General features: G+C 54.4%; 1 protein-coding gene across 13 annotated transcripts in view; it reads right to left on the reverse strand.

Annotated features, from left to right (window-relative positions):
- Bcor (BCL6 corepressor) overlaps nt 1-25,240 on the reverse strand; it is a 121,725-nt gene that overhangs the window by 32,253 nt on the left and 64,232 nt on the right. For 4 of the 13 annotated variants that reach the window (XM_075957234.1, XM_075957238.1, XM_075957233.1 and 1 more), the window contains exon 1: nt 9,599-9,690. The exons of 5 other annotated variants lie outside the window; for them this stretch is intronic. The gene's annotated coding sequence lies outside the window, so the exon portion shown is untranslated. Of the gene's footprint in view, nt 1-8,166; nt 8,183-8,808; nt 9,204-9,598; nt 9,733-25,240 lie in introns of those variants that run through there. 4 more of the 13 variants (XM_075957237.1, XM_075957239.1, XM_075957231.1 and 1 more) reach the window with 4 other exon arrangements.

Below are 25,240 nucleotides of genomic sequence, written 5' to 3' on the forward strand. Positions count from 1 at the left end.
CAGAGGTCCGCCTCTGGTCCTTCAGAAATTGCCCAACTCATTGAATACTTACTGGTCGCCCCACTGATCAAAATGTCTCCTTTATGATTTTTGGTTAAGTTGAACATTTCCATAATCGTCATTATTAGCGCAAATTACACGCCTAATCGGTCCTTAAATAGATTTTAATTAAATAATCATACAAGGCTCATTTTATGACTTAAGAAAGGCATTACTTTTCGTTAGAAACTTTCCACCAGGATATGGAATAACGACAGACCAATACTTGTTCTTCGAAGAGCACCAATCACCGAGGGACAGAGTAGCCTACAGTAGACATGGTTTTTACCTTCCAAGTGGAAGCTGGGCGCCGACACACAGAAGCTCAACCGTGCTCCTAGGATGGGAGGGAAGCGCCTTCTCTTCGGTACTACTTTTGGCTCTTTTTTTGGACGGTAGAAATAAACTGCCTCTCCATCTGGAGACATCTCTCCAGCTAGTGGGTTTGTAGACCACTTTCCCCCACCCCCACCCACTTTCCACACCAGTCACTGTGGAAAGCAGGCAGTCTGGGCTTGTTAAATGCTGTGTAAAATGCTGTTAATAAAATAATAAATACAAAGGATGGAGGCTGCTGGGTCCATGGGTGTTTTGACTGGAAATGCCTTGGCACTTGTCATGTGTTTATGGGAGGGCAGACAACTCCAAGGATTTACATAGTTTGAACATTTTTGTACTTCATTTATCCTTTCCTAAATGACGTAGGTCTTGAGCTATTTCAAGTTTGCATTTGTACAGAACTGTGAAATGCCTAGGAGTTTCTCCAATTAAAGCAAGTTCTGAAATCAGACTCAGAGCTGGGACATACTCCTGCCTGTGTCCACCCTCAGCCTCTTGGGCTCGAAAACAAACATCCTCGAAAACAATCCTGGGTCCTCAAGCTCCCCACCTCTGCCCCCTCGTGAATGGGCCCCTAGGGCAAAGGTTACAGGGCGTTCAGATTGCAGGCAGCTGGGCTCCACACTGTGGCCATCACGGGGCAGTTAGAAGGAGCATCCTGTCCGTTTGTATACTATCTCTAAAATAGTGAGCTGAGATGGGGGCAAAACTGCTGGCCTGGTAAAACACCCCGCTCACAAAACACTGTCAGCAAAGGCTGTAAGGCATTCTTTAGAGGGACCAGGGATTCGTGCCTAAAGAAGCTCTTTCAGCACAAAGGCTTTTAGGGAAAGAAGGGAAGCGGGGAGAGGGAGGGAGGGCTCCTGTTTCAGAGCAGGCATCCCCTGAGAGTCAAGAACCAAGTGTAGCTTCAATCAAAAGCTGACTTCCCCTCTGGGAGTCCAGGAGGAAACCTGATCACAGTAGCTTCCTACAGCCCTGGATCCACACAGGTCTGGTTTTCTTCTCATGCTAGTAATTTTTTTAAATACATATCGATATAAAAGAAGCAATCTCTGGCTGACTTTATTGAAAACCACATAGAGCCTTCATAACATCCGGACTTAATCCCTATCAAACCACAGCACCTCTGGCCTCTGCAGCAGGCCATTCCTTCACCTCTTCCAACTAGGACTCCTCCAGCAGCTCCAGTCCCTCGCCTGAAATCCTGGCTGGAAAACTTGCCAAACAGCACCTAGATAGCAGTTCTGGAATCAATTCCTAACCATATAATGATCCCACTTAGAGGGAAAAAAATCCAAGTCGTTGCATATGGAATCTCTTAAAGGCATAAGGCAAAGAACTCTAACAAAGGGAGACAGGCGCCCACATAGGCTGACCTAGAGAAATGCCCCTGGAGGGAGCAGCTGACCTGCATACTTGGTCCCTGGGACACAGGCCTAGCAGGTCTTAGGGGCTATAGAGAACTGAGGAGCAACTATAGAAACATGGGCGGTCATTCAGGGCAATTATTAACCCTCTGGCCTACTATGTGCCAAGCATTGTCTTTGGTCCTAAAGGTAGATAATTATTCCCAGTCATACAAATGAAGAAATGTACTAAGGTTCAGAGGCCATAAATAACTTGCCCCCAAGGTCACACAGCTAGTAAAAAGCGGGCCACGGTCAAACTCGGTCCTGGAGTTGCGGAGAGGAGCCAATTATAGGTCTAATTGTGTCATTTGAAATCCCCCATCTTCACATATTGTCTTCACCTCAAACAAATTTGGAAGGTTTCTTGGGTCTTGTGTATCAAATACAAGGTAAAGAGGCGGCTCATGAGCCTTATGTAATTCATCCAGTATGAGCCCAGAGCCGTCTCCCCAAAACATTACTGCAATCTCTAAGGCCGATGAAAAGGCTTTCACAATTCCCCCTACATACTACAAATCTCTCCTGCGGAGATGCCCTGGTATGAGGGCCAAGGCTCCCAACAAGGTGCCACATTCCCTTAGGGTGCTAGCCCACAGCAGGCACCAGTAGGTGGCCTGGCCTTTCAGTTCTCAGGGAAAAAGCTGACTGCTGGTCTTTCAGCTGAGATTTCCACCCTGGACTTGGCACATATTTGGAGCAAAAGGCCTTCGGAAGGTACACCTATCTACCTCTTCTAAGACTCCAAGAAAACACCCTAGGAACCACGGTGAGGTGGGAGAGAAAATATCAGCCAAGTGGCTTGCTTGCAAGATATCAGCCCTATTGGGCATTTCAAAGTCCCCATCAAAAGCCAACCACCAAGGCAAACAGGAAGACTTTCTCCTTTCCCCAATCTTTCCTCCGAGGATATGGCCTCCAAACCTCGGTGCCCTAACATCTCCCCACCTACTCCTAATTTCTAGGCCTACCCCAGGCTTTCAGTTGCTTTTGGAACTTTCACGGGGAAGGCTTAAATCTTCACCTTTGCTCGGTGAGGACTTGTTCGGGCACTAGACACCTGGTGCCTCTGCCAGTGTCTGCAGCTCTGCTTGAGGAGAGCCTCTGAAATAGACCTGCAGAGAGAGTAGGAGGAAGAGTCCAGGTGGAGAGAGACAGCACACTCCCTCTGTTCCCCAGCCGAGTGGCCAGGCGGCCCAGCTGACCTGGCTCCCAGCCAGTGCTCTGCAAGTGGCTTTCTTTCTCTTTTTAAAAAACTTTCCAGTCTTGGCTAGCCGGCGGAGTTTCCAGGTCCCGCCTGCCCCGGCTCGGAACTGGCCTAGCACGCCAGAACCTCTCGAGGCAACCTCCTGTTCCTGGCAGTAAGTAGGCCCAGAGACACCTTCTCCTGCTCCAATGCAATCATCCACCCGAATTCAACACCCCCAACATCGGCCACCTGGAGTCCGCGGCTTCCCGAGCAATTGCCACTCAGCCGAGCTTGCGGAGCTTCCGTAGTGAGACAGTTGCCCACAGTCCCGTCGGTGCGGACCCACCCGGCCTTGCTTAGGTGGAGGGCATGCTTAGCCCCTAACACATTCACGCCCACAAGGTCTACAGCGGGAGGGGGGTGGGTGGGAAGACAAGGCAGGAAGGGAGAAGGGTTGCTTTTTTTTCTTCCTTTCTCTTTAGATTTTGGTGTCCCTGGCAGAGCAAAGGCTCGAAAGAGCCAGAACAATAGAAATGGGAGGTGGGGAGTGACGGAAATGGTGCAGGAAGACCCCCTATAGCCCTATAAACCTCCCCTCTCCCTTATAGTTACCATTAGCATTAAAAGACCTAGGGCCTTCACTGCAATTGTATCTTTTTATAACTTTTCCCCTAAACCCAACTCCCTCCTCACATTTTGAAATCACAAGGTAAAGATATCCGGGAAAGTTGTAAACTGCCCCCACCCAAGCTCTGAGAGCCTCTTACCTGCTCTGCCCCTGGCAACCTAACCTGACTCACCTCCCTCCCCCAATAGTTCCCCTGGTTTGCACCTAGACAATAAATTTAGTTTAATTTAGCTTCCGGTCTTTAATTTTAGCAGGTCTCCTTTTTGCATGCAAATCAATATGGCAATTACCATCTAAAAGCTCGCCCAGCCCCGGGTCAATGTAAATTGATCATTGTCCGCCTTCCACAAAATAACACCGGGAGTCTGTGGTGCATAATGAGATTATACTGGAAACTGTCTTTTAGATCACAAATTATATTTTATGCTGTCAGGATCTTCTCTGAGTGGACTTCTCCAATTGTCTAATCGTGGGGAGTCCAGCCTGTGGATGCTGGCAAGCCATCCTCGGGCTCTGGAAAAAAGAAGTGGGGACACACCACAAGAATCTGAATTGAGAAAACACAGAACTGAGCTTGAGCCCAGAATGGGAGAAACTCCAGAAACATCCCCTCATGAGTACCATTAGCTACCCCACAACATGTCACATGTCCATTCCTGAGGAACATGCTGGGGACTGAGTTTGGGAAGCTACTGGAGAAGAGGCCAGTGCATGCCTTGGGCCAAGTGCTCACGATGAACAGGATTGAGTTACCAACGGAGGTGGACAGAAAATCTTACAATACAGCTCTTTTGGATTTCTCAGCTTCACCAAGTAGGTCTTATCTCGGCAAAAAAGATGGAATCCCGTTGGCCATTAACACTGACCAAATTCCTCCGATGGTGGCCAGCCAAAGCCTTTCTAAGTGTGGGAGACCTCACTAGACCGGATTCAGACTGTTCCAAGAGACTCCTTGGCAAAAACCACCGCATTTACTCTCTTCAGCGACTCCCAGGACACCCCTAACAAAGGGCCTTTCCTAGCTCCTTTACAAGAGCGGTGGGTCGCAGTATTGATAGCCCATGCCATTCCCCCACCCTGTCTGGCTAGGTGTCTGGATGAAGAGTCCTCTAGGAAATCCAGGGAGGCATTGTTAAGGGTTGCTGGTTGCTCCCGAGGGCTGTATTAAGGTTGGGCAGCACTTGAAGCCTTCTAGGAGGCTGCCAGCCTTCCGCACAGCCCAGCCCTGCCCCGCCTGGCCTGGGCTCCACCCAAGTGTGATCTTCCCTATAAAAACTGGAATTCCTGACTGGGCTTAAACAAAGAGGGAGCGGGGCAAACGGGTGCCCCGAGCAAGCTAAACCCTAGCAGGAGTTTACATGGCCTTCTAGGGGCGCTGAGGCGCCTGCTAATGCACCCAGCATAGGTCACCTCAGGCATGGTCTCCTCCAGTGGGTAGGAAACATATATACTAAAAGCATAGCCACTCTCTCCTTTTATTTCTCCCAGAGGATGTGCTTCTTTCGTGTTCGACCTCAGTCCAAACCCGACACCACCTTCGCCCAGAAGACTTTACCAAAGTCTCAAATCTTTCTCCCTGCCACCCAAGGTCAAGAACTCCCAGCCTCTTCAGAACTCTTGCTCATCAGCAAGGGCAAAAACTGGAAGTAACCCCAAACAAGGGCCATCCAGCAGCTTAGGAGCTGCTTTGCCATTTTCTACTGCCCAAAGACATTATTTCCGAGACTGTGTCAATGTAGTTGCCCGGTCTTACTTTCAATTGGGTCTCACCAGGCAAGAAGTCTTCCTCAAGGTAAAGGGGAGGTCCTGGCAAATTGGCCCTTATTTTAGGGCAGGCATGTATACATATGCATGCCTTTTGTGCTCCCCCCCCCAGTGACCCTCTTCACAACTTTAAATTCATTTTTTTGTCTTTGCAACACAGAAATTCTGCCTCAGTTTCCAGATTCACATCAGTACTTTTTCTTTTCGAATATCACTATACATTTCTGCGTTTGCATGCCCATGTTTATATTTCTCTTGGCCAATTCTTTATCTCTTGTTCCATTAGGGCATAGGGATCAAAGTGTCTTGACTTGTCCCAGCACAGGCCATTTGGGGTACATCTTAATCTGAGCATTCCTCCCTACTACTATTAGGTTCTTTGACTATCCCTATAAGGCCATTTCCTGGCCAGACCAGCATGGCTTTACAGTTTAAATGTAAATAGAAGAACCTTAGACCACAAATCTTTAAGAGGAAGAGGGGAAGGAATCTATAGGCGGACCCACCCATCAATATCCAGCTCTGGAGAGAACTAATGTATGTTGAGTTATATTAAATTTCAGACCATCGATACAAATGATAGATTTCTCTAAGTGTCCAGACCATCTCCTATTTAGATTGTCTCCCAGCACATGTCTGAATATAACTGTTCACAAGTTCATGGTTAAGTGTTTATGTATGGACAGTTCAAGGAATGCTGTGTTCTCCCTCCAGAACTTACCGGCCTGGCATCTCAGGCTCAGGGCCTTTAATTTGCAGCAGCCTGGGTCAGAGCCTTTGCCAACTACCTTCTCTCACTTTGAGTTTCCCCTACACACGCCAGTTCCTCTAGGAAACAGGTTTTCATAGCCTGCTTACTTCTAAACTCAGATCCTCGTGGGAGGGTGCCCATTTTGTGTTCACAGTTCCCCCAGTAAGAAGCACTGGATTAAGCTAGTTACTCTGTCTAGCAGCTGCATTCCATTTGTGAACGAATCGGCAAATGCACACCCAGAAGAGAAAGGAAAACAGTAGATCTAGACCTCAGTCTCCCACCCCTGCAGACCACTCGACTTCCAGTCACTTATATTAGACTCATAGACCCTCTTCCCCCATTAAACTCTTTACTGTACTTCAAGGGTTAAAAGGACCACAGTCCCCACACACACACCCCGCAACCTGCCTTCCACCAGGCTTGCTGGGCCCACAGGACCCGCAGGCTAGCTTTAGCTTGCTCCCTCGCCGCTCTCGGGAGTCTGCTGCCTTCTCTACTGCCCCCACCCACTCCGTCCTTCAGCCTGGAGGGAGTCTGCATGCCTGTCTAGACCGATCTATCACCCGCACACCAACAACACCCGCGAGAGCGCGGAGACCCTGCTCAGGTCCCCCTGGCCCGCACGGTTCACAGCGGACGGAGTCCAGCGAGCGTGACAGCGCCTGCGGGGAAGGGGGTGAGGGTCCAATAATAATCTGACCGCCCTGAGCTCCGTGCTAGTCTTCCCCAGACCCTACCCCCTGCGTTCGCACCAGCCCGGCTAGGCTACACGGGCACAGTCACAGCTCTGCGCGCTGGGCAGTCCTATTTTTATCTTGTCTAATCCCAAACTGGGCGGGGAGCACAGGCGTCGTGCTTAGAGAACAAGAGATGGGCGAGGGAGGCGGGGAGGAGCAGCCAGGCAGCAAAGCCAGCTAGAGCGAGTTAAAGACACAGTGGAGGCGACCGCGAGCAGGAAGAAAGAGCGGGCTGTGTGGACCTCGCGGCGCCGCACGCAACGCGCCGCCCTGCGAAGTTATATTGGCCCGCCAGCTGTCCCTCACTGACCACCCCTCCCCACTTCCCAGCGGCACTCTCCGCAGCCCGGAGCGCGGGGGCCGGGGCTGTGTGGGAGGCGGAGGCCAGGCCGGCCCTGCAAAGGACGGGAGAGAATCGCTAATGAGCTGTGCGGCCCATTGATCCAGAGAACACTTCCTAATTAACTCTCAGTCACCTACTGGTGACAGCGCCTCAAAGGACAGCGCTGATCGAGCCCAAGTCCAGACCTATCCGCCCAACGCCTGGTGACCGAACCTCGCGTGATCCCTTAACCACCGCAGGCAATTCCTGTACGTGGTGTACACCCTCGCACTGAAGGCCAGCCACAGAGTAAACCAGGGCGGCACATTAATCACCCCTCCGCGTAGCTCTCTACACGACACAATCAAACCCAAAATAAACACCAGAGCCAACACTGCAACCCAGACCAGGTAACAAGTCGGGGGAGGGAGCGGGAAGGACCAAGAAGCGAGTATTTCCCAAATGTCCACACACAAGCGTCTCTGAGGTCGACAATTAAAATGCCGTCCATACAAGCAATTCTGTTGGCAAAACCGAATCCAGCACCTTGTACAGGTCCATCTCTCCAGGTGGTGTCCGTTTCCAGTGCCACAGGAAGTGTCAGATGGCTAGAAATACACGAGTCCGTTTACTCCAAACCCACCACTTTCTGGGGTGGGCTATTTCCTCATTATTGGTAAAGTCCAGGTCCATTTTTAAAGATGTTCTTTTCGCCCAAGGGACTAACCTTGGAACCATACAGCAGTGCTCCTGCCAAAGCCTTCTCTGAATAAGGATGCGCGGAGAGGGGCTTACACAGTTAAAACCCCGGACTGTCTAGACTCAACCAGGCAGTACGATTACCTATTTGAAAAGCACTGGTTTCTTTTTGAGGTTTGTTTTTAAATAAACATAACCCTCCTCCAGTTCCTTCTTCGCTTTCCCATTTCCCCAACCCCCATCCCCTAGACGCCGGCGGCGCGCGCCTTCGCGCGCGGGCACTCACGACGTCTAGCTGGAGGTCGCAGACTTCTGGAAAAGATTCATTAGCAGCAAATTAAGCCTCACTCGGCCTTGGCCTAAAAGCGGACAGGCTCGGTCGTCTTCGGGACGTGGGTACGTGTTCCCGAGAGCAATCGGGCAGCCAGAAGTCCGCCGGGACTACACGTGCCACTAGTCGCCCCAGCACAGGGCGCTCCTCCGCTCTCTTCGTAAACAGCAGGCGCTCGTCGCCACCGCCCTGAGCCCCCGGGTTGGTGGTGGCTCTGCAGCGCAACCTCCCGCCTGTTCCAAGCGCTGGGGCCCAGTGCCGCCTCGCCCTCCCCGCCTCAGCCGAGGATCGCGCCCGGTGCGCAAGTTCCTCTTTGCCCAGAGCCTCCGCGTCGCCCGCCCTCCGAGTGGGACCAACTTCCTCCGGCCACAGACTTTCACACGCCCATCAGGGCTTCCCACCAGGCTCCCCAAAGCCCAGCAGAGGGCTGGGGGAGCTGCTCGCTCCCCCGCCCCGCCCCTGCTCCCACGCAAGCAGTCTACACCCGCTCTTGGGGGCTCAGAACTTAAAACCTACCCTAAGGACATCTCCCAAAGGGAGGTGGCAGGAGGTCGAATTAGAATCTTAAAAGAACATTTACAAAACAAAGCAGCTGACCTGGCAGGCGGGCGGACTGGCCCAGTCCGAATCTCCGGCTCTCCACAGATTCCTAGTAGTTATTTTTTTTCTCCTAAATCCACGTGATCCACGCTTTGGGGCAAGCCAAGGGAAAACAAAACAAAACAAAACAAAAAACCCGGGACTCCCCACCGGAGTTGCGCGACGACGGCAGGTAGAGCTCGGCTCGGTCCGAGGCGCCCGCCGTGCACACTAGCGCACGCACAAGCCGTCGTTCCACTCGGAGGCACCACCGGCCCCTGGAGAGACCAGAAGCAGCGGCGGCGGCTGGGGGTTTTTACAGTTCTTTTCCGAGTCGAAAAAGAAAGCAGACGGGAACCCGCCGCCTCCCCTTCCTGCTAGCGAGGTAACGCCGAGCCGAGCTTCCCAGCTCCAGCCCAGCACTCCCCCCCACCTCACTCCACCCCCCGCGCCTGACTCCGACGCTCGGCGACGACCGCGCTCCCGCGCAGACACACAGAGGCTGCAAACTTCCACTCACTGAACTCCCCGTCCTCCAAGCCCATCGGGAGACGGCTGGTCCCCTGTCGAGTTCCTCCCTCCCCGGTGCCCACGCGGGGGACGCTTAGCTTGGCTGCATTGTTAATAACTTACAGCTCTGATGTAAAAACGAAAGCGAGCAAGGTAGCTAAACCTCCCGACGGGGGTCTACCGAAGTCGAAGGAGAAACCTTCGGAGGGTGGGAGTCCCGAGGGACGGGATCGGCTGCAGTCCCCCGCGCGCCAGCCCGCCCGCGGCCTCCCCGGGGAAAGGTGTTCCGGGCACTGACCTGAAATCCCCAGTCGGGAAGTAGGCAAGGAGCCTGCGATCCGGCGCTTTGAAGTTTTCCCCGGAGCCGAGTCCAGGCGTCGAGGAGGATCCGGGGGCGGCTTACTGGGTGGGTGGACGTGTGCGGGGTCGGGGGAGGGCGGCTACGTTAAGGAGAGAAGGAGCCGGGCAGGGGAAACGCAGCGAACAGCAAAGTTTGCCTTCCCCGGGTGCCCGCAGCCCGCTCTCGGCGCCGCGCTCGCTCGCCTCCGTCTCCCTTTGCAGCCAGCCGGCTGCCCTCAGGGTCGGCCCGGCGGAGGGGTGGGCTCTGGGCCGCGTGGGGGTGGGGCGGGGCGGGGCGGGCTGCGAGCCTCCGGGCAGGTGGCGACTGCCCCGCGCGGTCCTCGGCTCCCGCAGCTGGACTGTGCTCGGTCAGCCTCAGCAGCTCCCGCGCCGCCGCTGCCGCCCGCGCCCGGGCAAGAGCCCCAGCGCCATGTTGACGGTTCGCCGCGAGCGCCCGCTCGGGCTGGGTGTGTGTGTGAGCGAGTGTGTTGGCCAAGTCGTCCCTGCGCGGCGACAGCGCGGCTCGGGCTCTCCGCCCGGCGGCTCGCGTGCTCCCCCTTCGCCACCGCCTTGCTCCCACTCTCGGTCGTGCTCTGGGATCCGGCGCGTCTCCCCCTCGGCCGAAGAGCTCGGTCGCCGTTCAGCCCGGAGCGCGGCTCTGCCTCACCTTGCCGCTGGGAGCCCGGGCTCCGTCTGCCGCCGCACGCCTCGATCCCAACGCGTCCCCCCTCCCAGGTTCCCTCCTCTTCCTCCTCCCCCTCCTTCTGCCCGCCCTCCCTCCCTCCCAACAGCCGCCTCCCCTCCCCCCTCAGGCGCAGCGCTCGGGCGACAGCCGCCCGCCCGCCGCCGCCTCCAGCTCTCGCAAGTTTGAGCTCCCCAGTCTCCGTTCACCCTCCGCTGCGGCGCCTCCGCGGTGGGGTTTGGGGGGGGGATTCCTCGGAAAAGGTTCGCCCGACTTTCCCCGGCCGTCACCGATTCCCACCCGGGTGCATTGGGGCCTCGCCGCATCCGAACCCCGAACCACCTGGGTGGTAGGGTCGTGTCGTGCCCCCCCCCCCCGAAGCACACACACTCCACCGTCCTCTCTGTCCCAGCTCAGGCCGAGTTGGCTATTGACGCCTAGCAGGGGCTCCCGTCCTAGGGGAGTGCAGACCGACTGGGGCGGCGGCGACGGCTAGGTCGGCCAAGAGATCCCCAGCCCGAAGACTGGGGGGCGGAGGGGGCGGCTTCCCCTGCTGCGCGCCGAGACTCCCCTTGCTACCCAGAAGGCCAGTGGAGGACCGCAATTACCATAAAGCGCCTCGCACTCCTCTCAGCCAAAGCTGTCAAACCCCAGAGGCAGGCGCCGCTGCCGCCACTCGCCACCAGCGCTGCGCTCTCCGGGCCTCGCGTCCCCTCCGAGACCCAGCCCAGCAGAGCCTGAGTGCGCGTGGGCGTCCACCCAGCCCACCTCGCCCCTTCTTCCCAGAGGAGCTACTTCCCCTGCAGGCGCAAAGAGCTACACGTAAACACCACCACCGGCAACGGTGGCCGTTCTGCGCCCTAGCTCCCCGGACGTTTCCGTTGTGTGGGAATCGTCGGAAGGGGGGGTGCTACTCCTGGGGGCACAAGGTGGTAGGAGGGCCGTAAAGGGAACTGGGATGCGCTGAGTTCCTCCCAGTTCTTGAGCATTTCCCGGTCCGGACCTCCGATGGATAGCTGGTGGGTCTGCCCTCGTCTCTCACCTCGGCCTCGTGAGAGTATCTCCCGCGTTTTATTTTACTTGGCCAGGAACAACTTTTGGCTTCATCGTTCAGCACATAAATTTCCACTGGGTAACGTCGTGCAGATCCGGGCTCGGCGGCGGCGTACAGCCTGCGCCCGCAGCAGTTCAATTCAATTGACACGTACTGAGCTTCTACAGCGCACCCAGAGCAGCTCTGGGTGCCAGATGGGGGGGGGGGGGGGCAGACAGGCGAAAGGGGGAAGCCGAGAAGCGAGGTTCCGGCCTCCGCAGAGCGCAGAGCCTCAAGGGCGAACCCAGCTCCACTTCGTGAAGCTGGCTGGAAGGAAAACCAGGGCACCCAGGCTGGGGGCTCGGGCACCGAGGCCAAATTGACCCTATTCGGTGGTTCTAGGGGGTCTTTTGATTCTGGGAAGGGGGTGGAGTATCTCTTCTGCTTAGGGACAGGATGGTGTGCAGGCTTGATGAGAACCAAAGTCCGAAATGGAAGTGGCTAGTAAACCCACGCGGAAAGTTTTTAAATATCCTAGAGTGTCTACATGCCAAAAAATAATCAAAAGCATCTCAAGTTGATTACTAAGTCAAGGTCAAGGCCCAAATCATCTCTAGCTAGAAAATATTTTCCCTTTTAAAAGTGAGGCCCACTACTGACTGTGGGACTGATATTAGGTACGATTTAATTCATTCTGTTTTAGTTCTCAGCCCATAGTTATAAAAACAGCCCTTCTCAAAGCAGAAGTGAAACATCTCTACCGTTTGAAACCCGAAACTTGGAGCAGAATTAAATCTTCATGCTCCAGAGCTGCTTGTAACAACTGATGCAAAAGACAGGCAGGCAGGCCAGTGAGCTGTGCCTAGCCATGCTGGGCTGCTAATGCGTCCAGGACCCGCGCCTGCAGAATGGAATGCACGCCTTTTTCTTCCAGGTCTTTCTGGGGGGTGGGTGTCTCTGAAAGCTAATCTACACATTTTTTTTTCATCTCCTGTAACAAGCAGAAAGACACCTGGACTATTACGCTGTAAAGCTATTTTTTATAAAGACGTTTTAAGGCTAGACATTAAAAGTTATTAGAGTGAACGCATGCGAGTTACAGACACAGCTGGGGGAAAGGCCGCTGGTTGTGTGTTGTAACAACATTTCTTTTTGAAGCGACTCCTTTTATTCAAAACAAGTCTAAAATAACCTGGAAAGCTGGAGTTGGATATTTGTGGGGTAAACTCTGAACGCGGTTCCAGGCAGAAAGGCCGCTGTGCGGCTGCGGGCTGGGCGGGAGGGCTGGTTTGGGTGAGCAGCAGAAGCAGTGCCAGGCTCATCCGGCTCGGTTAGGCCGCACCGCAGAAGCCCTGGCTCGATGCCCAGCCACCTTCTCTCCCCCTCTTCTCACCTCCCAACTCTCCCAGGAACAGGCTTTTCCCAGAGTCCGAGTCACATTAACTGTCCAGAACTTTCGGAAAATCCAGGAGCCGAGAACGGAGCCTGAGGCCTCTCCCAATCCTAGGGCCTCCCGGGACTGCTGACAAAGAGGTCTGTTTGTCTAACTTTAAGTCCTAGTGCTAAAATGAATGGGAGGGGGTGCTGTAAGGGCGAAGGGGCCTTGGAGAGGGCTGACTGCTTGGGAAATTTGATGCTGGAGACAAACAGGCCAGTAAATTTGCCTTTGACGTAATTTGTGGCAGTCACCCCCTCTCCTTTAAGGGCGTCTGTGGACTCTATGGTGTTCTCCAATGGGCTGGTGGGATTAAAGGCTTTCTCTACCATCTCCTAGGGTGCATTTCCCAATTCCATGGGATTTTAAAAATATTAAGGGAGTACTAAGAGACGCACGCGCTGTGTGTGTGTGTGTGTGTGTGTGTGTGTGTGTGTGTGTGTCTAATTCACTGAGAATTAAAATGTGAGATCTTCCCGGGTCCCCTAAGTGGAGAAGGATCACACCTATTGGCCTGGTTAGTCGAACAGTTGCCTGTGTAGAGAAAGCTGTCCAAAGGCGGTCCCATTTTGTGTCCTTACTCAGGGGGTTGTTAACATATCCTTAAGCGGCGCCGCCCTCCCCATAGGGGGGGTACCTCAGATGCTCAAGGTCTGGCTTTTCCTCGGTGCTGGCAACTACCCTCCTCCATGTCCCTCTGGAACTGACCCAGGTGTCAGGCCACCAATATACCCTGACGTCCGAAAGGGGAGGATTTCAATGAAAGTAGAAGAATAGATGGAGTGGACCTGCAAGTGAGTGCAAGGGAAGGGAGGCCCCTTAACCAGCTAAAAAATAAATCAGCAAGAAAATGAGAAGTTCTCCAAGGTGGAGCTGCCGAGTCTGCCCCTCCCCCCACCAGCTCCAACTCCCCCACCCCAAAAAAAGATCTTGTGATTATAACATATGGCTGGACTTCGGAATCCCAGGCCTTCTCCTGCTGCACATTCTAAGCAGACTCTGAAACTGGGAAAGCAAACTGGAGTTTCTGGGAGCAAACTTGAAACCTGCCTGCCCTTTTCAGATTATGCTGGCTACAGACCTGCCAGGCTTCTACCAGTCTGGCTACCCCTAGGCCGTGCATCCTTTCATGAGGTCCTACCTGTGATTAGGGGCACCGATGGGTTTTCAACTGTGTGTATGGTGGGGGTTCATTTATGATAGGTATGTGCAGAGTGGAAAGCCTAGTTCTGTAGCCGCCTCAGCTTGTGTTTGCTAGCCTATGACACTAGATAGTGAAGTTACTGGAAGAGGCCACACTTGAATGGTAAAAATGATACATTTTAGCTTATGTAAGAGAAAAGTATCCTGTTAATGTTAAAGTGTTCTTTAAAAAACATACGAATAGCTACAGTTACAGTCTTCAGTCAGGGAATGCCAGGCTTATCCAATGGCACTAGAAAGAAAAAAAAATTCATGGGCTGAGACGGGGGAAGGCAGGGAGACCAATCTAGCTTACGCTCCTGTCTTCCTTTCAAAACTCAAATGAAGTAACAATTGGAAGTCTATCCTTGACCATAAGAATTTTACTAATTGTGAAATATTTAAAGAGAGCTGCCTTCCCTGGACAGAAAAGTGTTGGATTTGGGATTGGACAGGTTAATTACCTTTGGAAAGTTCTAGGCTGTTTGGAGGTGGAAGGCCCAAAGATTAGAACCAACATGGTTCACAGAAACAACATTAGAAAATTCCTGGTCTAGGGTGACATTTATGTCAGGCCCTGCACTCTGGAATCTCAAAAGTCTACACTGCTGTTGCCAAAGGTTGACTGGGTGTTAACCAAATGGCATAAACATAAGGGACTTTGGGGAGCTGCCTAGCCCCTCCATCAAAGCTGAATACTCCTGCAGATCAACCCTGATACTACCTCTAGGCCAGTGTTCTTGTTTAGCAAGGCTCTCTAGTGCATATCTTACCCTGTTTGGGGACAGGGTGAGTGGGAGCATCAGGAAAGGGGGAAGCAGGTAGATAGCTGCTCTTGCACCCAGCATAGCTGCTTCCCTCCCCAACCATTTTTAATTCAGCTTCTCTTCTCCTCTTCCTGGGGGTCACCCGGGGAGCTTCCAAAGCTGCCATCACCAGTAGCTGCCCGATTGTAAGAAAGGACTACAGGCCAACAGATAGAAAAGCACAACTAGTGTAGCTCTAAGCAACTGAAAGCCCTCACAATACATACACACCCAAAATTAGGTCCACAAGTGATTGCTGTGGGGTGGTGATCACCGTGGGGTGATCGTGGCCAGGACCACAAGTCTGGGAATCTCAAATGGTTTAAGTTAATCTATGCACATTTTACCTGATTCCCTTTCTCCCTAACGTCCATTCTGCTGTGCCTTCACCCCATAACCTAGCATCTCCTGCCTGTTAGCGACCCTCCAGTCCCCTCCCCATGCCTCCATTGGGGAAACAGGGATGGAGAGTGGTTTGCATTGCGAGGCAGTGGGGCAGCGGTGGGAGGAGGCTGATGCATAATGCACAGCGCCTGGAAGCCTGGCCATTAGCGGCCTGTCGGTGACACAGACAAACGACTGAGAGGGAGGAGATCCAGCAAGCTCTGGAGTTTAAATATACCAGCGTGGAGGGGAAACGCCATGATTTAAAAGTGTGTGTTTGCAGACACCCGCATATATTTTAATGATTTCCAGCAGACTGCACGTCCTAGCCTTGCATCCTGCCTACCACCCCACCCCCCAAACGGAGGATATGTGTAGAAGAGAGGATGATGAAGGAAAGAGGTTGGTAAATAGGATACTGAGAAAAAGAGACCTTGGGAAGCTGCCTAAGCCAAAGCCATACGGGTTTTGTTTGTTTTTGTTTAATTCTTTTTTTTTTTAAAAGAAACCTGGGCATGGTGCCTTCCAGCTGGAACTGGACCCTCTACACTGTACAAGAAAGGCCTAAGAAAAAAAGAAACTCTGTCACCCTTCTTTCCCCCCAGGACCCCACATTTTTGAATCTTCCTATTCTACTGACAATCCAGAGACCTCCTTCCTGCCCGTTTAACACGCCAGTGTTTTTTAGCAATTAAGGCGAGAAGGGGGTGGGGATAAAGATAAGCCAATTTTTTTTCCGCCGTGCAAGTGTGAAAGATAAGATAAGGCTAAGCTGGGGTAAAGCGGCTGCTTACAACCTCCCCTCCGCGATTTTGATCGGTCACTTATCTCGAAAAAAATGCTCCTTTCGAAAACTGCAGAAAGAAAGAAAGAAAGAAAGAAAGAAAGAAAGAAAGAAAGAAAGAAAGAAGCCAAAGGAAAGGATTTTCATTTGGAAGTGACATTTAAAATCCACCTCCTTTCCATCACCAACCCCTCTCCAATGCCGAGGACCCCCAGGAAAAGTCGCACCTCTACTGCGGGGTTTCAGTCTTTCTCGTGGGGGGGGGGCAAAATTTCTAGTGTAATCAAGCTGAGTAAAACCAGGGATGTGTGATGAGGATTTCTTCTGCGTCCAACACAAGCTTGCAAAGGCAGTTTTCTTCTCTAAGTTACGGGTCTATGTTTGTGTTTCACCATTGAGCCGATGTGTTGAAACTAAACAGGTAGCTATATTTGGGAGGGTCATATAACTATGTCAACAATGAGGTGGCTGTTAATTGAAAATAATAAGAAACTCTGCGGACTTTCACAAGCCCGGTAAGGGGAGGAAAAGGCAGCCTAGACCCTGGAGAACTCCCAGCTAAATTGGACTCTCCCGGAGTTTTAGTAATCCTTTTCTCCTCACAGGGATCTCACTGAGGGATTTCCGGAAGACTTTCTATTTGTTGAAGGTTTTGGTATCGAAGTTCCTGCACCCAGGATGGCCTGCAAATTCCCCCATCCAAGTGCTGGCCCCAGATCGCAAGCGGCGAAAGAGGCCGGTCCCTCAGGCCAAGCTCAGCCTTCGCCCACCACCGGCTCCGGGGTCTGAGGCACCTTCTCCGCTCGGCACCCTGGAGCCCGCTCGGGGCCGGGCTCCAGGACCCAAAGCCCAGGGTCAGCCGCAGCCGGATTGTCCCCAGGGAGCCGAAACCACCGGTCCGGGGAAACCCCTCCTCTTGCCCTTCCCCGAAAAGCCTGGTCGCGGCGTCAGCGCCAAGCGAGCGGGCATCTGCTGACAGCCGGGCCTCTCAGGAGGCCCACACGCGTCCCATTAGTCAGCTCGAGTTCCCCTCGGGCGAGCCGTCTGGCACGGCCTCAAGGCCCGGTTCGGGCAGGGAGGGGGTGCGGGGCCGCAGCGAGCTCCGCGGGGCCTGGCCCGACTTGGTTCCGCGTTCCTGGACCCGTGGGGAAGCTGAGGCGGCGGGCCAGGCCGCTCCCCGGCGGGCTCCCGGCGCCGAGCTGCGCTTCACGTGCCCGCCATAGCCGCGGCGCGGCGAGGAGGGGCTGGGAGGCGAGCAGCCGCTCCGGCAGGGTCCCCGACCCCCGCCTCCCTGTGGGGGAGCTGGGCGGGGACCACCCTGAAGCCCCGATCTCCGCACAAGGTGAAGGCGGCGTCGCCAGACGCCCAGAGGCTCTGAGGGCGCCGCTCCGAGAGCTGCGCGGCGGCGACAGCCAGGGGAGGGTGCTCCTCGCGGCCGCGCCGGGAACTTCCCGGTCGCCCCGCTGCCGCAGTCACGGGGACCGGAAGCCCTCCCGCCACCCCGAAAGGCCTGCTCTGGCCCCCAGGGCAGTTCCAGACGGGAGCTTGCCTCCCGTCACCCCAAATCTCTCCTGGCTCCAGGCGGCTGTCCGCACCCTGGGATGCCCCCCTTTAGGCACGGGGAAACCTCCCGGGAGACGTCCGGTGAGACGCCCCTCAGTCACGAGCACCAACGCGCCTCCCCCCACTCGTCCCCCGGCCCCGCAGCTGGGACAGGAGGGGCGCGGAGCCGCCACTCCGGCCAGGCAGGAACACCTGCTCCGGGCCCTGCAGCTGGGCGCGTGGTGCTGGGAGAAGCTGCCTAGTGTCGTGTACGGGAAGCACGGAACAGAAAATGGGGCTCCAAAGCAGTGGGGTAGCATCCTCCCCCGGTTCCTCCTCACTCGGGGCGGTCAAACGCACAGCCCAAAGGCTTGCTGAGGGCACTGGTCTCCCAGAGGGGCTGAGAGCGACAACACCTGAGATCCAGCTTCTGGCCTTAAGAGGTCGTTCGCAATCACATGGGGACAAAATGCAGTTGTGGGGACTGTCCCCAATGGTCCACCCCCGCTCTTCAACACGGACACTCATCTGCCCCGCGCATTCTCGCCTCGTGCGGGACCGGCAGTAGGTCGGGATGGCACCAGCCATCTCCCCCCCTTTCCCGAGGGACAGAGAGTCTGGTACGGACCTCCGGCTTTGCCATTGCTCGCGGGGGAGGGCCAAAGGGTCCTCCCCATCTTCTGGATGCCCGGGGTCGGGCGGCGGAGGCAACCTGCGTGGCTGTCCCAGCCTCACCCCGCCCCCGTCCGGCCCTCTCCGACTTCCCTGGCCCAGGGCCCGGCCGGGGAAGGCGTTGTTTTGCCAGCGGGAGCGGAGCGAGTGCGCGGAGAAAAGCCACCCTGCTCTAATGAGAGTGCACACCGCGCTGCAGCGAGGAGGAGGATTACCCGGCGGGCGGGGGAGGGGAGAGGGCCGGGGCCGCGGGCGGCGTGTGCGGCGGCCCCGCGGGCCCGGAGTCCCCGCCTGTCTGGCTGCTAATCGCACGCTTTCTGCTGTTACGGAGGCAGGCGGGAGCTGGCGGTCGAGCCCAGCGCCGGCGACTCGGCGGGTGACACGGAAACATGGCGCAGCGCCCCTCCCCCGCCCGCCCTCCCCGCCTCCCGCCTCGCACTTCCTCCCGCCCGCGCGGCTTTTGCAGTTCTAATGCTCTGCTTTCGGCCTGGCACCATTACGCTAGCAGACGCTTCTCTGCGGCCTCGCGCGTCTCTTTCCCCTTTGTTTTCAGGGTCTATAGAAAAGGTTTGCTTTTCTATAGAGCTCTCTCGTTAAACCAAACTTGTGGTGGCAACGGAAGGTAGTGCGGGCGGGGAGGGGCCAGGGGATTTTGGCAGCAGCAGATCAGAGCGCGGTGGAAACTTCTCTCGCAGGGTTCCCCGCCACTGCCTTCCTATCCCCACCCCCACTCACAGACCAGTCGCCCCGTCGACGCTTCGCTCTTGAGAGGCCCCAGGGCTCCAGAAAGGAGGCCTAGGACTATGACCACAGGCCTTCGAAGAGACGAGGGTTCGTGTCTGTGACCCCAGACTTTTGGCACTCAATGACCTTGCTCCTTGGCTGCTTTTACTTGACTTGGCTTTCCTTTGGTCATTCGGGGCCCTGTGTCTCGGTCGGTGGGTAAAGAAGAGGAGCGAAGTAAAGTGTTCCGCGTGTGGTTATTTTTAAAGGGCTCGCTGTAATCCAACCCTTTACTGTAGGCCTCCTTTATAGGGTCGCCTACAAGAAGGGGGCACCGACTCTACAAACAAATGATAGAAAAGCTACTGCTGGTGGCTGGCCACCTCACCCACAGCCACTCAGCGGGTCCCCCTGGAAGACCCAGCAGAGTCGAGGACCAGAGAACTAGCTTCCTCGGTTCAGGAGCAGCCAAACCTTCCTCACTCTAGGCGAGAAATGTGAACAACCCCCCTCCTCCCAGGGCGCACTCCCCAGACCCAGACCCATGCATATGTTGTGGCTTTCTGCACCGGAGCTGCTCAGGCGGCAATTTTTTAAGCCTGCAATTAAGCGAGGCGTCGCCGTGTCCTCGGCTAGTGTCGATCCTGTCAGTCGCACATGGCCTTGGTGCTCCGGTCCGAGGCCCCGCGATTAGTCACAGGCTCGCTTCGCTCCTTCCCTAATCCGCCTCTGCAGGCAGCCTGGGGACGCGGCCGACTAGGCGGCGCTGGCAGGGAGCCACCGCACGCGGGGCGGGCCTCCTGGTTAGTGCCAGCCCCACTGCACCCGAGCCAGCGCGGGCCCCGAGGTGCGGGATTGACGCCCCCCCTTACCGCCCCCTGGTGGGGCGCCGGCATCCCTCCTCCTCCCGCCCCTCTCCTGGGCCTGCGAGATCTATTTGTGTGGTGTCATTTGCATAAAAATAGGACAAGTGTTTCAGTGCGTTCGAACGCGGGAGGCGAAATCCTTATTGATGTGTCTGTGTGGAGCCTCCGGTTGTCGGAGCAGTTTGATTTAGGGTGTTTGTGTTGCCTTCTACGAGAAATGAGAGGAAATCCTGTGCAACGCTTCTCCGGGGCCCCCTGGAGCATCCCCCCTCTGCGGCTGGGAGTAGTGCACTGCTTGGGCCCCAGCACCCCAAGTCTACAACGGGCAGGTTGAGGGCCAGGCGGGCGGCCTATTATGACTCATAAAACCGGGCAGCCTAATCACCAGCTGCCAATCCATTTACATGTGGCGCTTCCAAATGCACCCTTCTTCGTCCAGGCCGGGCCTCCCGCGGGTTCGCCGCGGACACGGCTAGAATCTCCCAGTGGAAGCTAACCAAGCGGTCGTTCCTTCCCGTCGGTAGCCCGGTTTCCCCTCCTAGGGGACCCCCGCTCTCTAGGCCTCTGCACCTCTTTCCAGCAACTCCTTAGCTTGGACAAATAGCTTGCGAGGGCGCCGGCCTCTCGGAGCCAGTAAATCAATCATTAACTCCCTAGCGAGGCCAGGTCAAGGGAGGGGGCGGTGGCCAGAGCCCAGTACGGGGGGGGGCAAGAGCAAGGCCCCCAACCCTGGGGTGAGCGCCATCCCCCGCGCCAGCGAGCAGGATGCTCGAGGACAGCTCCTGCAGGCCTTCCCTGTATCCTCCAGAAGCCTAAGCCCGCTGGGCCTTTCAAGCTGCACCGTGCCTCGCCGGGCAGGTTGGGTTACTGCGCAGCCCCCAGGCTTGAGGCTTCGCAGCCTGCTGTCCATAGGAGAGTGTGCCGCACCAGGGCAAGTGCCCCGGACCCAGCGGGCCTTCATATGACTCCGGCTTTGCCAACCTAGCCAATCGGGTGGACCTGACTCCCAAGGCATGCCCCCTTGGAGCCCTCGGTGGATTTGGCACGCAACGGGTTAAAAAGCCCCAGTTCGTCCTGGCTCCTCGGTTGCACAGAGGAAATGCTGATCAAAGTGCCTTACGGGGAAGGAAACACACGCACACTCGGGGCTTGGGGTCGAAGGAGAATGACTGGAAACGACTCCCGAGTGGCCCGCCTCGAGCCGCTTCCCACACTCCCGGCAAGGCGGCGGCGGCGGCGGAGGCAGCCCGCAAGATTCACCCCGCGAAGCTCTGCGTGCAGGGCCTGGGGAAGGAGGAGGGACAAGGGGGCGGGAGGCGAGCCCGGGCTTCGCGCCAAGAGGCCCGGAGCCACAGATTAGTCACCGCTCGGCTCGGAGCTCACGGGTGCGCCGGGGAAAGGGAGGGCAGGCGGCGGCCCAGCTCAGCCGGCTCCCGGGGCCTCGGCGCCGCTGCCCCCACCCCTACCCCCGCGTGCGCCAGGCGTGACTCTCCAGGACTATCGCAGCGGAGATCCACTTGTCAGTTCAAGGGCAGGACAGAAACTGCAAGCTGAGTCTTGCGAACAGGAAATTTCTCATTGACAAGGTGCTACGCGCCCCCCTTGCATCTCTTCTCCCCCCGCCCAACCCCGGCGCGCAACACGGCTTTAAAACAAAACCAAACCCCAGCGCGAGCAGCCGGCGTGCCCACTCGGCCTCAATCGCCTTGGCGTCCCCCGCCCCTTAGAGTCCCAAGCCCCGGGCCAGCACACTGGCTCGGCTGATGGCTTCGGCTAGGGGCCCCACGGAAGACATAATCATCTCTGCAGGACCCGAGTCGGGGCGCTGGGCCCCGGAAGCTCTGCGCCTTCTGGGGGAGTTAACCGGGCCGACGAGCTTTGCTCTGGGTGGCCGCCGGGTCAGTACGGTCTGCGGGGAGGAGGAGCTCGGCGGCTGCAGCGAATATCGCTGCGGGATCCTGGGAGGGCTGCGAGCTCGGCCTGGCAAAGTTCCTGTGGAAACTCCATGTTTTGAAACTCCAGCGGCGTTGCGGAAGGAGGGGGAGAGGGGAACGCGCCGAGCGCCAAGGCGGCCAGCACCCGCCTGGCGCTCCGGGGGAACCTCTCTCCCCAGCCCGCTGCACGTCTGCAGGGCTGGGAGAGCCGAGCCCCTGGAGCAAAGTCTTTTGTGTAGTCCCCTTTTTCCTCTGCTCTCCAAGGGAAATTCATTAACCCGTTTTATTTACTGAGACGAAGGCAGCCTTTTTAGGGGCCCTGATATGCAGGGTAATTTCGTATTTGACACGTGTAAATACTTAGTACTCTCAGGTAAGGTCAAATTATTTATCATCTTAATTTATATTTCAATAGGCCTACAATTTAGAGTCGAGAAATGCCTCCTTATGAATCATTATGGTCTATTAGAGGAACTAATGTCTAAACAGCACTATTTGGGAGGGAATCACTTATGTTGACATTTAAATGGCTCTTCAATAGTTAAAAAAAGAGACATTCAAGTGCCTTTGATTAAATATACAATTTACAAGACCATCAGCAAAACCATCAGGGCTATAAATTCTAGGGATTTTTATTTTCAATTTTCCCAAAGTCTTTCAGGTCATATATGTCATCTCCTATGGGAAAAAAATACATAAATTTCTGACAATTCCACACACCCCCACCCACCCACAAGCAAACGTCTTATCAAGGGACCCAGATCTTGTATCTTTGTGACAAACTTAACCACTTTTTAGCACTATTGCAGGTAACTTGTAAAAGCAGCTTACCTGTCTTGCTGAAAGCCAACCATCTATCCTGATGTCACCACAGCACCCAGAACAGCCTGCTGGTGTTTTAAAGTCGCCTCTATACCTGCTAATATAAACACCAGTCTCTTCCTAGCTTTCTCCTGTCTCCAATTCTAGAAGGCTCCATTATGACTCTGTAGTGTTACTTTCTCCCCTGACACATCTTTCGGGGCCTCAGATGGCTTCGTGTGTCTGTTTTCTAAGACCAGGCTAACATCAGAGATCTGCCTGCCTCTGCCTCCTTTGTACAATGATTAAAGGCCTGGGCTACCACACCAGGCTCATTTCCTTCCTCCTATTTGTTGGTTTCCAAGTTTTTTGTTTGTTTATAAAAGCATAGGATTCTAAACAATGTAATTAATTGTGTATCAACCATTTGGATCCCCCCCTGCATGAAGAGTTCAGCTCTGTTTGGGAAGCCAGCAGAGTCTGTGGTAAGGAGAGAAACACACCCGCTTTGTGCATGGTTATGTTGCAGTTCTTGTTTTTGTTTTTTAAAAAAGCATGGGTTATGGAGCTTCCCCTGAGGGTGGGTCACAGACCTCCAGCAGTGCCTATGCTCCAAATTTATTAGCCTAAACTATTCTGTTCTTTATTCAGGAAAACTTAATGCTACATCTTGCAGCTGCCAAAATATGCGGGGGGGGGGGGGGGGGGGGCGCTGGTTAGGTTACACAAACTGGTTTCAATTCCTGAGCTCAAGCAATCCTCCTGCATCAGCCTTCCAAGCAGATTTACAGGTACAGGCAGTTTGCGTATGACTTCCTATCAGCTTAGGGAAATGGTCCTTGTTTGTGACTATATAATACATCATCATTTATCACACCATTCTAGCCATCCTCCCTAGGTATTCTGCAGAAAGTACTGGGAACCAGACACCTCCTTCATGCTGAGGCAGGGAGTGTTTGTTTTGTTTTTTGAGACAGTGTCTCTACATAATCCTGGCTGTCCTGGAACTCACCATGTAGACCAGGCTGGCCTCAAACTCATAAGAGATTTCCCTGCCTCTGCCTCCTGAGTGCGCCACCACCCAGTTTTTTCAATCCATGTCTTCCTTAACTTCCCAGAGGCATGGCTTCCTGGTGGCAGAATATAGGGCATTTTTTCCAGACTGAGAATCCCTTTCAGTTTCTTTCTGGGCTCTTGTCTCTGCTCCTCCGATGGTCTTGGGCCTGGATAACCCCCGACGGACAAATTTCATCCCCGTTTATGACTTTAAATACTCTCACTTGGTGATTCTTGGTTTGTTCTTTCCCAAGTTCCAGGCCACCATATCAAACTGCAGACCAGCTAGCTCACCGTGGCATCCATATTCAGCTTAGTAACCACAGCTAACATTTGCACAGTGGTTTTTAGGTAACCAAGCACACAATATAAATTGTCTATGAATTCTTGCAATTATTCAGTAAAGCAGGTAGTCACTATCCACGGGTCACATATAAAAACTGACGTAAAGGACTTCAGAACACTCACGGGAATTTGTGCCAACAGGATTAGAACATAGGCAGCCCTCTGTCCAGAGTCCCATGTTCTTAATCACCCCCCACTACACAGCCATACACAAAATCCTACATGAGAATAAGTCCCCTCCTTCACCTTCTTCCTTGCTTCTCTGAAGCACTCTGGTAAATACAACTAATTGTACTTTCGGTATTCTACCTAAACTTGAATTTTTTGCAGTAACATAGGCCAGACCAACTCATTCTCTTGCCTGGATGACCTAGGGTTCTAATTCCAGGTATCATTTCTCATGCTCCTCCAGTCCATCCCCCACATAGCAGCTAGACAGGTCTTTTTGTAACATGTCGCATCTGGGCTTGGTGGTGAGCACCTGCAATCCCAGTATTTAGGAAGTAGGAAGGATTATGAATTCAAGGCCAGGCAAAATCACGTTTCAAAAGATGAATCAACTAGGTGCTGGTGAGATGGCTTATCGGCTAAAAGTACCTGTTGCCAAGCCTAATAGCCTGAGTTCTAGTCCCATGAGCATCATGATGGAAAAAGAGAACTGACTTTCGAAAGTTGTCCTCTGACCTCCACATTCAGCCTGTGCTGCATAAGCACTCAGGGGCACACATATAAATAAGTGAATTTTAAAAACTAAAAGCAAACACACTGCGTGCCAGATAGCACTACCTTCATTAGTTCCTGTCACATTTGAAACAATCTCAAACTTCTTAGGCAGGTGTGTGGTTACATCTGTAACATCAGTAGTTGGGAAGAGGGAAGCAGGAGGACCTCTAGTTTCAGGTCAGCCCGAGCTACATATTGAGTTCCAATCCAGGTTGAGCAGCATGGTGAGGTCATGTCTCTAAATAACAGACCAACAAACCTGAACTTTCTGACCTAGCAACTTGTTTTCTACCATTTCACTGCTTGCCACAGACTGCCTCATCATTTGAGCAGGCCTGCTGGCGGCTCCTGAATAAGCTCTTTCTGTTGTTAGCTTTCTAGACTGTACCCTCCTAGCGCCAATCATGGTACCTAGCACATGCAGACTGTGTATAACTTGATTACAGCTGAGAATGGCAGTACACTCCAGCTGGTGTTACATTGCTAGACCTTGCCACAAAAACAAACCAGGGCTGGGGATGTCACTCACTCGTTACAGTGCCCTGATTTCTACCCCTAGCAACCCCAGCAATACACTTTTAAAAAATTGGGTGTGGCACACTTCTGTGATCCCAGAACTCTGGAGGTGGATGC

This window comes from Microtus pennsylvanicus, chromosome X (assembly GCF_037038515.1).
Source record: "Microtus pennsylvanicus isolate mMicPen1 chromosome X, mMicPen1.hap1, whole genome shotgun sequence".
NCBI lineage: Eukaryota > Metazoa > Chordata > Mammalia > Rodentia > Cricetidae > Microtus > Microtus pennsylvanicus.